The 9653-nt window shown below is 42.9% G+C and overlaps 1 long non-coding RNA gene across 1 annotated transcript; it reads left to right on the top strand.

Annotated features, from left to right (window-relative positions):
• The first annotated feature begins 8635 nt into the window (after nt 1-8635).
• LOC140225405 (uncharacterized) lies at nt 8636-9223 on the top strand. The gene is made up of 2 exons (XR_011900518.1): nt 8636-8865; nt 9086-9223. It is a non-coding gene; the product is annotated as an uncharacterized lncRNA (long non-coding RNA).
• Nucleotides 9224-9653: the final 430 nt, after the last annotated feature.

The raw sequence follows: 9653 nt of genomic DNA, 5'->3' as shown, positions 1-9653 counted from the left end.
TGCAAAAGAATACTTTTAAATTGGCCGTTCTAAAATGTTGTAAAACGACTAATTTCTTAGCAGTTCAGTTAAGAAACTCGGTTTAGAAATGAAGTAAAAATGGATATACATTATTACTTTTGAGGTAACTTTGATACTACTATTTGTTGAGGGAGGTTTATAGAGTGGTTTTTGTGGTTATTTGTCGTTTGGATGTCAGAATATTTTAATTAATGGGGGTGTCTGTAACTGGTGCCAAAAATGAGGTAGCGACCACAGACAGACACGCGCGTAGCTTCAAGGATTTGATAATAAATAATTTCCTATAAGTCATTTAGTTATGCCATAATGTTTGTCAATAATTCATTAATCCTTTGTAATTGGTTTATTTTTATATCAGTCCATTTTAAATGCAGCAAAAACCTTAGTCAAAAACGGTGTCTGTCACTCATAGTGAAAATGTGTAATTTCTAGTTACAGACACTGGAGTTTATAACCTCAAAAGCAGTTCAGATTTTTGAGATAAAAATGGCAAAAAAGTACGGTTGAATGGAGTATATCATTCTTGAATCATACCTTCAATGTGTACAAAGTTTCTTTCCCCATAATTTTTCACAAAAATCAGTATTGCATTTAAGGTAATGACATTTTAAGGGAGTGTCTGTTACCGGAGCAGAGACGATGTCTATAGCTGGGACCCAGGGTGTCCATGACTGAGGCACTCCCTCATTTTGGAATTTATTACTTTTCCGACCTTTTCAACCTAAATGTTTATGAAAATTGAAAGGATAAGATAAAATTTATGTGAAAAAGGGTTTACACTTTCATGTAAGACTAAAAATGTTGAATTCGCAGCTTTTGATTACATATTACAGCCAGTCAAAGATAGAAACTCTCTTAAAGGTGTCTATAACTAGTGATTTCACCTTAAGCTAGTTTCTTGCTTCAGCACAGAAACTAGCTTCAAGGAAATCACGGCCACGGAAATCACGGTCACGGAAATCACGGCCACGGAAATCAAAGTCATGGAAAATTTTCTGTCCGAAAATTCCATGACTCTGATTTCCTTGGGAAAAAGTCAAGGAACATTTTTACTTGGGTTGCGAGCCGTAAGTCACTCGCGAAGCGAGTGACCGGGGGTCCAGGGGGCGGAGCCCCCGGCTAGACGCGAGGCGAGCGAAGCGAGCCACAGCGGCTAGTTGGTGATAAAAATCTTTCACAACCGATTTTTTCAAGGCTGAAACGCGTCTGCAGTTGCCTTCCTGAATGGACGTAACTAGTGTTGCTCCAAATAGCATATCTCTTTGAGTGAAAATTGTACTTGTGTGTGAGCTTTTTCCCTCTGTAAAAAAGATTTCAGCTTTAAGCTGAACTTTTTACGCACGTTGGCTAAAAAACTCCAACATCCCGTATAAAAATCTTTGGAGAGAGTTAAAAAAAAGTTTCCCTAGACCTCTCTTCATTTGGCCGCATTTCTGCCAAACGGAACTGTGTGCATTATGACGTGAGCCCTGCTATGCATATATTCTCATAGGTCTGAGGGCTCATGTCTAAATGCACACAGTTCCAATTATCAGAAATACGTCCATTTTGTACTGTGTCTTGCATATTTTTCTCAACTATCCTCTCTGATACTGTTTCTTTCTCCTTCCTTTCCCCATTTTCCTCCTGGTCTTTCCCATCTTCTCCTTCTCCTTCTTCATACTTTGCATCCAGCTCATCTTTCAAATTGTCCTCTCTCCTTTCTACTGTTTCTTCCGAACCTAACGTCACCTAACCTTCGTCTTCTCCCTCTGCATCTGCATTCCCATCACCGTCGTGGTCGTCTTCGTCGTTCTCTTTGTAGTCCAATTCTTCTTCTTCCTTCTCTTCATTTTCTATTTTCCTCCTCTTCCCCTAGTACTTAATCTTGTTCATATTTTTCCTGACCTTCTGCTCCTCATCTTCAGTCTCTTATCTGGACCATATTTTTCCACTTCGTCTGCTCCTTTGTTGTCGTCGTTGTGTAGTCCTCTTATTCCTTTTTATCTTTTTCCTCTCCGTCCACGTCTCCTTTTCTTTATTCTCCTTATTTCCTTCTTCTAGTACTTCATATTTTTATTCTTGTTCATTTCCTTTCTCGTCTTCTTACTCTACTATTACTTTTCTCACCTCTACTTAAGTTCATCAATTCCCTCTTCGTCTGTTTCTGCATCATTGTCATCGTGATCCTCTTCTTCTTCCTCTGATTCCTCCTCTTTTTCCACCCCTATCTTTCTTCTCACACTCTCTCTTCCTCTTCTCCTTCCCCTCTCCCTCTCTTTTCCTCTCTCTGCCCAGTCTCCCCGTCCGTGTGGGGTCATAAGAATTAAAACTTACTTTTACACTGAAAAAAAAACTCCGGCCGTGGGAGCCGCAATTACGGGCTATATAGACATACCGTCCGTTCCGGGCTCAAAGGCCGCAAATTCCGGCTGCTGGAGGCGTAGTTTCGATTGCTCCGGGTTCAGAGGCCGAAGCTACGGCTCCAGCAGCCGGAATTTTCGGCCTTTGAGCCCGGAACGGACGGTATGTCTATATAGCCGGTAATTGCGGCTCCCACGGCCGGAGTTTTTTTTTTCAGTGTACTTAACCTAACCTAACCTAACCTAAACTATCCTAACCTAACCTAACCTATCCTAATCTAACCTGTCCTAACCTGACGCAATTCAGTTTGGGCCCTAACCTACTCTAATCAAACCTAACTACCAAATTTTGGAGTTGTCCATACTCTCCCTATGAAGGTACTCTAGGGTGACTCGGGCCTTCTCAGCGAAATCCGCGAGGTCGGGCCTACGCTACGATCCGACAACCGACCTGGAGCGACCCAGGGCGGGGCCCTCCACCGCCCAGGAGGGGGAGGGGGTGAGGCGGAGGCCGTATTGGCCGTATCATAGCCGGATAATGAGTGGCGGAGCAAGCTCGGAGCTCGGAGCTCGCAACGGTTATGTTTACATAGTTACCCGTAATGAGAGCTGTTTATCAAGCTGACAGTCGCGGCTGCGGCTTCGACCCGCGAACCCGAACCCGCGTTTCCTTCCCATTTTCTCGCCAACTGATGTCTTCATCACTCCGCCTCCTTAATAGACTCCCGGCTCTCCTAGCCCCCCCCCCCCCTTCGCGCCTACCCCCCTCCCTCGTGCAGTTATCAACAGCTCGTTTTCAGCTCCCCCCTCCCCCGCTGTAATCTCTTCCGCAAAGCTCCCGAGCCTCCCCTTATCAAAAAGTATAACACATCCTTATTCTGCTCCTACGCCTTGTATTCAAAATTTTTACCTTCTTCTCCTTCCTTCTCGTTTGGTCCTCAGTGATTACTTTTTTTCCCCTCTACTACGTCTCCTTCTCTTCTACTTTTCTTCTCTTCCTACTTCTATACTTCCCTTCTATTCCTTGTCATGTTTTGTTTCTTCTCATTCACCCCTTCTTTTTCTCTTCTTATTCTTATTCATATTCGTCACCTTTTTCTCCATCTTCTCTTTTCATATTTTCGCCTTGGTCTTCTTTATCTTCCTTTCTGTAGGTCTCTATATTTTTCTTCTTCTTTCTTCTCTATCTCCTGCTTCCGTCACGTCTTGTTCTCCTCGCCCCCTCCTTCGTGCAGTTATCAACAGCTCGTTTTCAGCTCCCCCTCCCCCGCTATAATCTCTTCCGCAAAGCTCCCTAACCTCCCCTTATCAAAAAGTATAACACATCCTTATTCTGCTCCTACGCCTTGTCTTCAAAATTCTTACCTTCTTCTCCTTTCTGGATTCAAAAGCTTGGACCAATGTAACCCTGGCCGAGCGGGCTGAGTGTTGAAATTGATAGACAAAGCAATAGACAAAGAAGGCAAGAGGGATATAAAGGGATCCTATTGGTGGAAGCGGGTGGGTAATGGACACAGAAGGTAGGTAATATACTAACTAATAACAACCCTAGAACGACCCTATAGTTAGTTCATCTTTTCTTCTTTAGTCTATAGGAACCACAACCAATAGGATCGCTCCATACTTAATTATGCCTTCTTTATCTATTGCTTCGTCTATCAATTCCAACAATCAGCCCGCTGGGTTCTTTTGATTTTCGGAGAAAACCAGTGGCATATTATTGTACCTCGCGAAATTTCACGCGAGTAAACATAATTAAACTGCATATCCTTGCTACATGCAAGAGCTTCATTACAAGGTTTTGTGAGATGTCGGGCGCGCGGGAACACTCATTGCCTGCCGCAGTGCCGCGGTTCACTGAACGAGAGCTGCGAAGTCCCATTTCGTGTGATATTTCATTCACTAACGGGGGATGATTTCACACTCGATTTGTTGAAAAATTGTTTCGGAATCCACACCGTCGGATTATTGCCGGCAATTTTTCACGCTGATTGGATTCTTGCGAGCCGCGACCACGGAAGAGCTCTTAATTACGTTTCAGATGAGTGTAACAGGACTGTTGAGGTGTTGCCGCATCTCTTTTCTCTATAATTCACCACCAGATAGGATAAGAATTGAGATCAAGACCCGTGATCTGTTTCATAGTATTCTTAAAATTATCATGATATTGTTACCTAAAATTAGTTCCTAAACTTTATGCGCTCAGCCGATAGCCGACTTTTAGGATCAAAAAAAGAATATTTCAAATGAATGACTGTGGGGACGCTTGCGGCTTTCTTATGTGTCGTTCTCCCACACTTAAGATAAATTTTGCTGTTTTAGCTATTTCAGTCATTTCATGTAAAAGAGATGGGACGAATTTTGAAGGAAACTCGATTTCGAAAATTTGACTCTTACTGCTTTCCTCGCTATCACGACAGTCAAGTGTCTGTAACTTTCACGCCGGTGAAAATTCATGAAAACCGATTGCATCAAGTAAAACACGTCGCTATCAGCTTATTTTTTCTCCTAAATGCGACTTGCTGCGTGGTTGTGGAGGTGCACTGTGCAAACTACGCCTTCGGAAATGAGTCGTTGCCAATGGCCACCGCTCGACGCACAATGGATCGAGTCTATAGGAGTGATCGGACAAAATTTGGAAACTTTAAATGCTTCTACCTCCGTTCATGCAAAATTTTGAGGTTCTAGAAGTGTTTCCATTGGTTTCCTCGTAAAATTTTCTTTTAAAAGCACCCCTTGAAATTTAAAATGTGACGGATTAAACATCAAAATTTACAGTTTTAGTTAAAAATTTCATGTCCGACCTCTCGAATTGACTTGATCCACTGAGCGACGGTGCGGCCTGAAAGGATGAGTGATCGGCCACGAACGCGTGTCTCTCCGTTCGCCAGGTAGCGACGGGCGATACCCACTCTAAATCCCACAGCTAATTACAGCCTTGTCGCAGTTCCACGCTCATTGGCTTTCCAGCTCTGCATTGCGTGAAGTTGTTTGATGCGCGCACTTCAAGTCGTTGCATGCGTGGAATTTTTACTCTATCTAGAGTTATGCTGCTTTATCATTCGTCGAAAACGTATGGGCAGAATAGAGACGAACTCTCTGATCAAAACCTGGATACAATGACGTAGCTAGAGGAGATCTAGTGGATCTAGACTCCTCTCCCTCCCCCCTCTTTCAGACTAGAATTTCCCACACGAATCTTCATTTTTCTTCAATTGTTTACCTTTGAACCCCTCTATATCACCCGTACTGCCGTGCTAAGGAAGAACACCGTATGATCCTTCAGACGATGCCAAAATTCCTCACTGGAAAAAAAAACACATTGGATCTAGAGTCCAGACTCTTAAAAACATCGATAAGAAAAAATACTCTTGATTCAATCAGATTTAAACTTAAATCAAGAACCAAGCCTCTTAATTTGAGCGGATTTCCTTTTGATTTAGGCAAAAATCTGAATGAATTAGGAGTATTTTTTCTTGTCAATGTTTTCAAGAGTCTGGACTGTAGAGCCAATGTGTTTTTTTTTCCTTAGTGTTGAGCGAGGTGCTCGTAAAACTGAGCAACTGAGTTCGAAAGAATGGCGGCTCTATGTCGGAGCGAGCGTAATGGCGACAGCGACTCGTCTAGCGCGACGACCAATACGACCGCGGAATAGCGCGGAGGTGACAATGATCGCGACTCGGCGCAGGCGCAGAGCAACGGCGAAAACAACCATTCAACACTCGCCTCTCAACAGCCAACGACCGACAACCGACTTTTAACGAGCCCTCCGCTAATCGTGCTCATTCATTCATTCATAAGTCAAGACTTAAACTCCTCCAATCATCGAATGCCAGATTGGGCACTCGAATTCCTTTATTCTAGGGTCGTTTCTTTAGTCATTCCTAGAGTACCCGTATAGCGAGAGTATAGACAGATGTGAAACTCCGAAAATCCATCAGGCCTTCATCGATGCCTCAGCGAATAAAGTTAGGGCCCAGAAATGCAGCCAACCTGTGAATTTCAATTATACAGAAGGATTTACTACTATTGTTACGAACCATCGTTGATTCCACTGGTTTTCTCTGACAAACTCCGAAACTCAAAAAAGCTCTCAAAGTTGAGATAATGGACGGGGTATCCCTCGCTACCCTGAGAGTCCACCTCCATGTCAAGCCAAACTCTCCATGCAAAGATTGGGAGCAAATACATCAGCAAGGTTGCCGCGCTTTCAGCTTTGGAATCCCCAGAGGAAGTGGCAACCTTGTTTATTGTTTTGCTCCCTAACTTTGCATTGAGAGTTAGACTTGATACAGAGGTAGACTCTCACAGTAGCGTTTGATATCCTCTCCATTACGACCTCAACTTTGAGAGCTTATTTTGAGTCTTGGAGTTTTTTTCAGAGAAACCTAATGGCTCCATCGTGTTTCTCGCAAAATTTTACGTATACTTTTAAAGGAAAAAGTACTTAAATCTCAAATCCACCGCACACGCAAAAGCTCCATCCCTGATCTCAGGGCTCCCATTCCATGTCCGTCTAAAGTTCCGGGATTCGGAACTTTTTTATTCCAATGTCTCCACTCCATGACTGGCAAAAGTTCCAAGATTCCTGGTAGATGTTCCAAATGTTCCGAGAAAGCCCCGGAACATGCAAAAGATTCGGAACATTTTGGGAATTTCAAAAGGTTCGGGAAAAATTTCGGGAAAATCTCAAAATTTGCGAAATTCGGAATAAGTTCCGGGAAATGAGAGCACTGACCCGCGGGCCGATTATTGAAATGTATAGACAAAGCTATAGACAAAGAAGACATGAGGCGTATAGAGCGATCCTATTGGTTGAATCGGGTGGTTCTTTTAGACTAAGAGGGTAAATGATGGACTGACTATCGGGTTTCTCGTGGGTTGCCTTTAGTTAGTCTATTACCTACGTCCTTTGTCCATTTCAATCACCCGCTTCCACCAATCAAATCCCTCGATATCCTTTTTGTCTTCTTTGTCTATTGCTTTGTCCATCGATTTCAATAATCAGCCCGCCTGTCTGACATAAGTTCGGCGTCGTGCGAACCTAGAGTACCTGTATATGGAGAGTACCGACAGATCGGTTCATGGAGGGCTTAGGGCCCAAAAGTGCAGCCACCCTTCTAACCAACTTCTAACGCACAAAATTTCACTGCCAGTCTGCAGATTCCAATTCTAACCAAGATGGTTAAGAATGTACAGAAATGAGCGTTCTTCCGCGAAATTGAGTAAATTTATGCAAAAACTGAGTCAAACACGTGCTTAATAAAGGACGGTTCGTAACAATAGAATCAGTAAATCGCTCTGGATAATTGAAATTCATAGGTTGGCTGCCCTTTTGGGCCCTAACTTTATTCGCGGAGGCATCGGTGAAGGCCTGATGGACTTTCGGAGTTTCAGATCTGTCCATACTCTCCCTATACATACAGGTACTCTATGCGAACCGAGTCTGTGAAACCCGCGTACAAAACCTCTGCAATTCGAGTTACATCTGGCAATCGCAGCGCATAGCCGATCCGGCCGGCGGGTAAATATAATTGAGCGGGACTTTATTCATAAGCGCCCGGTGAAATATGCGAGTACGGAGCTTGCTAACAGGGGCGCGACCTTTGGGCCCCCTCCCCCCATCCCCCCTCAACCCGGGCTGTCCGGTCCATAGATCATCCTGTAATAGACGCTAATAATATCGCTTTTGAAATTTTACTTAAGCTTCGAAAGCACTCCGCAATTAGCGCTCGCGTGAATGATCGGCTATCGATATTTCCCCGTTTGAATCCGTGCTTAAGAATCGATTACCGAGGTGTTCGTTTCGAACTCGATCTATTCCCATGGGTTTTAATGACGGATCAATCGATTCTACTGGTCCTAGCGTCTCGTTCCCGACCCCAAGGTTGTAACTTCTGCGCTTGCTCAGTCTTCGAGCCTCTCCCCCGCCCCTCCCCTCTCCCACGGCTGGCGTGATATGATTCATTGTTTGATTTATTGGACGTTTATACACCTTCGTTTTGTCTCTACGGATTGTTTGGCTTGATGATGACGTCAGGCTCTTCGTCCTTTGGAAAGAGGGGGATTTGAGTTTTGGTTATGCACGTTTTGGTTGCAATATTTGTTTGTAAATTGCAATTAGAGATTTGACTTAAAGCCCATTGTCCTCTTTGCAGAATGTCGATGATAGATTATCGACATTTCTCCATTTGAAACTACGGCAAAGAATCGATTATTAAGGTGTTCGTTGCTAACACCCAGCTTCGCGATCCTTTTCCATAGGTTTAGGGTCAGTTGGGGTAATTCCGTCACGGGGTAATTCCGGATGTGCATCATGGAGGTCGTAAAATTGAGGTTAGGGAATTTTCGCGCTAGTATGTTGTTGCCAACGTTCAGTTGGTCACCCTGAGTGATTTGGTTCTCATTTCTTGTTTGTTTACGCGTGATAAGGAGATCGGTCGTAAAGGTGCGAAAAAAAAGCAAATCGCCAAACTCGGAACGTCTCTGCAAAGTGTTACAGGTAAGAGAAATTATCTTTATATTCCAACAACCATTATTTCTATAAGTTGTTCTGTTTATGAATAAACAATTTTGCCTGTTTTTCGAATGATCAATGAACCTCTGTCCAGATTGAGGTTAAACCGGAATTACCCCATCGGAAAAACACCGGTGGGGTAATTCCGTTTATTCAATTTTCCAATTTAAATTTGATAATTAATTTACTTTTTGATCTGTTTTAGCTTCTAAAATGCCAAGGAATTACAAAAAAAAGAAGCTGAGTGAGCCTCTCTATACGCAATGTGATCTGGCCAGTGCCGTTCGTGATGTATCCAATCAAAATCTTACCATTGTTGCCGCGGCACAATTTTATAACATTATGTTAATTATATTATTATATTAAGTATTTATAATGTATATTATATTAAGTTATTAATATGTATGTGTGCATAATTTCATTAAAGAGACATAGCCGTGGACTTAGATACGCCTCCGGAATTACCCCACCGTCGGTGGGGTAATTCCGTTTGCAACGGGGTAATTCCGGACGCTACAAAAAAATTCACCAAAAATTTTTGAAAAACTTTTTTTCGACAAATACTATATTAACTAGCTTTCAACAATATAAGGAGCTGGCAGATCCAAAAAAATGTTGAATTCATTCAGTTTAACTGGTCCAAACCAAGGGTCAAAGTAAAAATTAGGTTACAACCGTCAAAATCGTCCGGAATTACCCCAACTGACCCTAAATGACAGATCAATCGATACATCGCAAGTCACGTCACATCACTGGTCTAAAATATGAATTAT

Source organism: Bemisia tabaci, chromosome 9 (assembly GCF_918797505.1).
Source record: "Bemisia tabaci chromosome 9, PGI_BMITA_v3".
Lineage (NCBI taxonomy): Eukaryota > Metazoa > Arthropoda > Insecta > Hemiptera > Aleyrodidae > Bemisia > Bemisia tabaci.
This window is presented reverse-complemented; position numbering and strand designations above follow the sequence as displayed.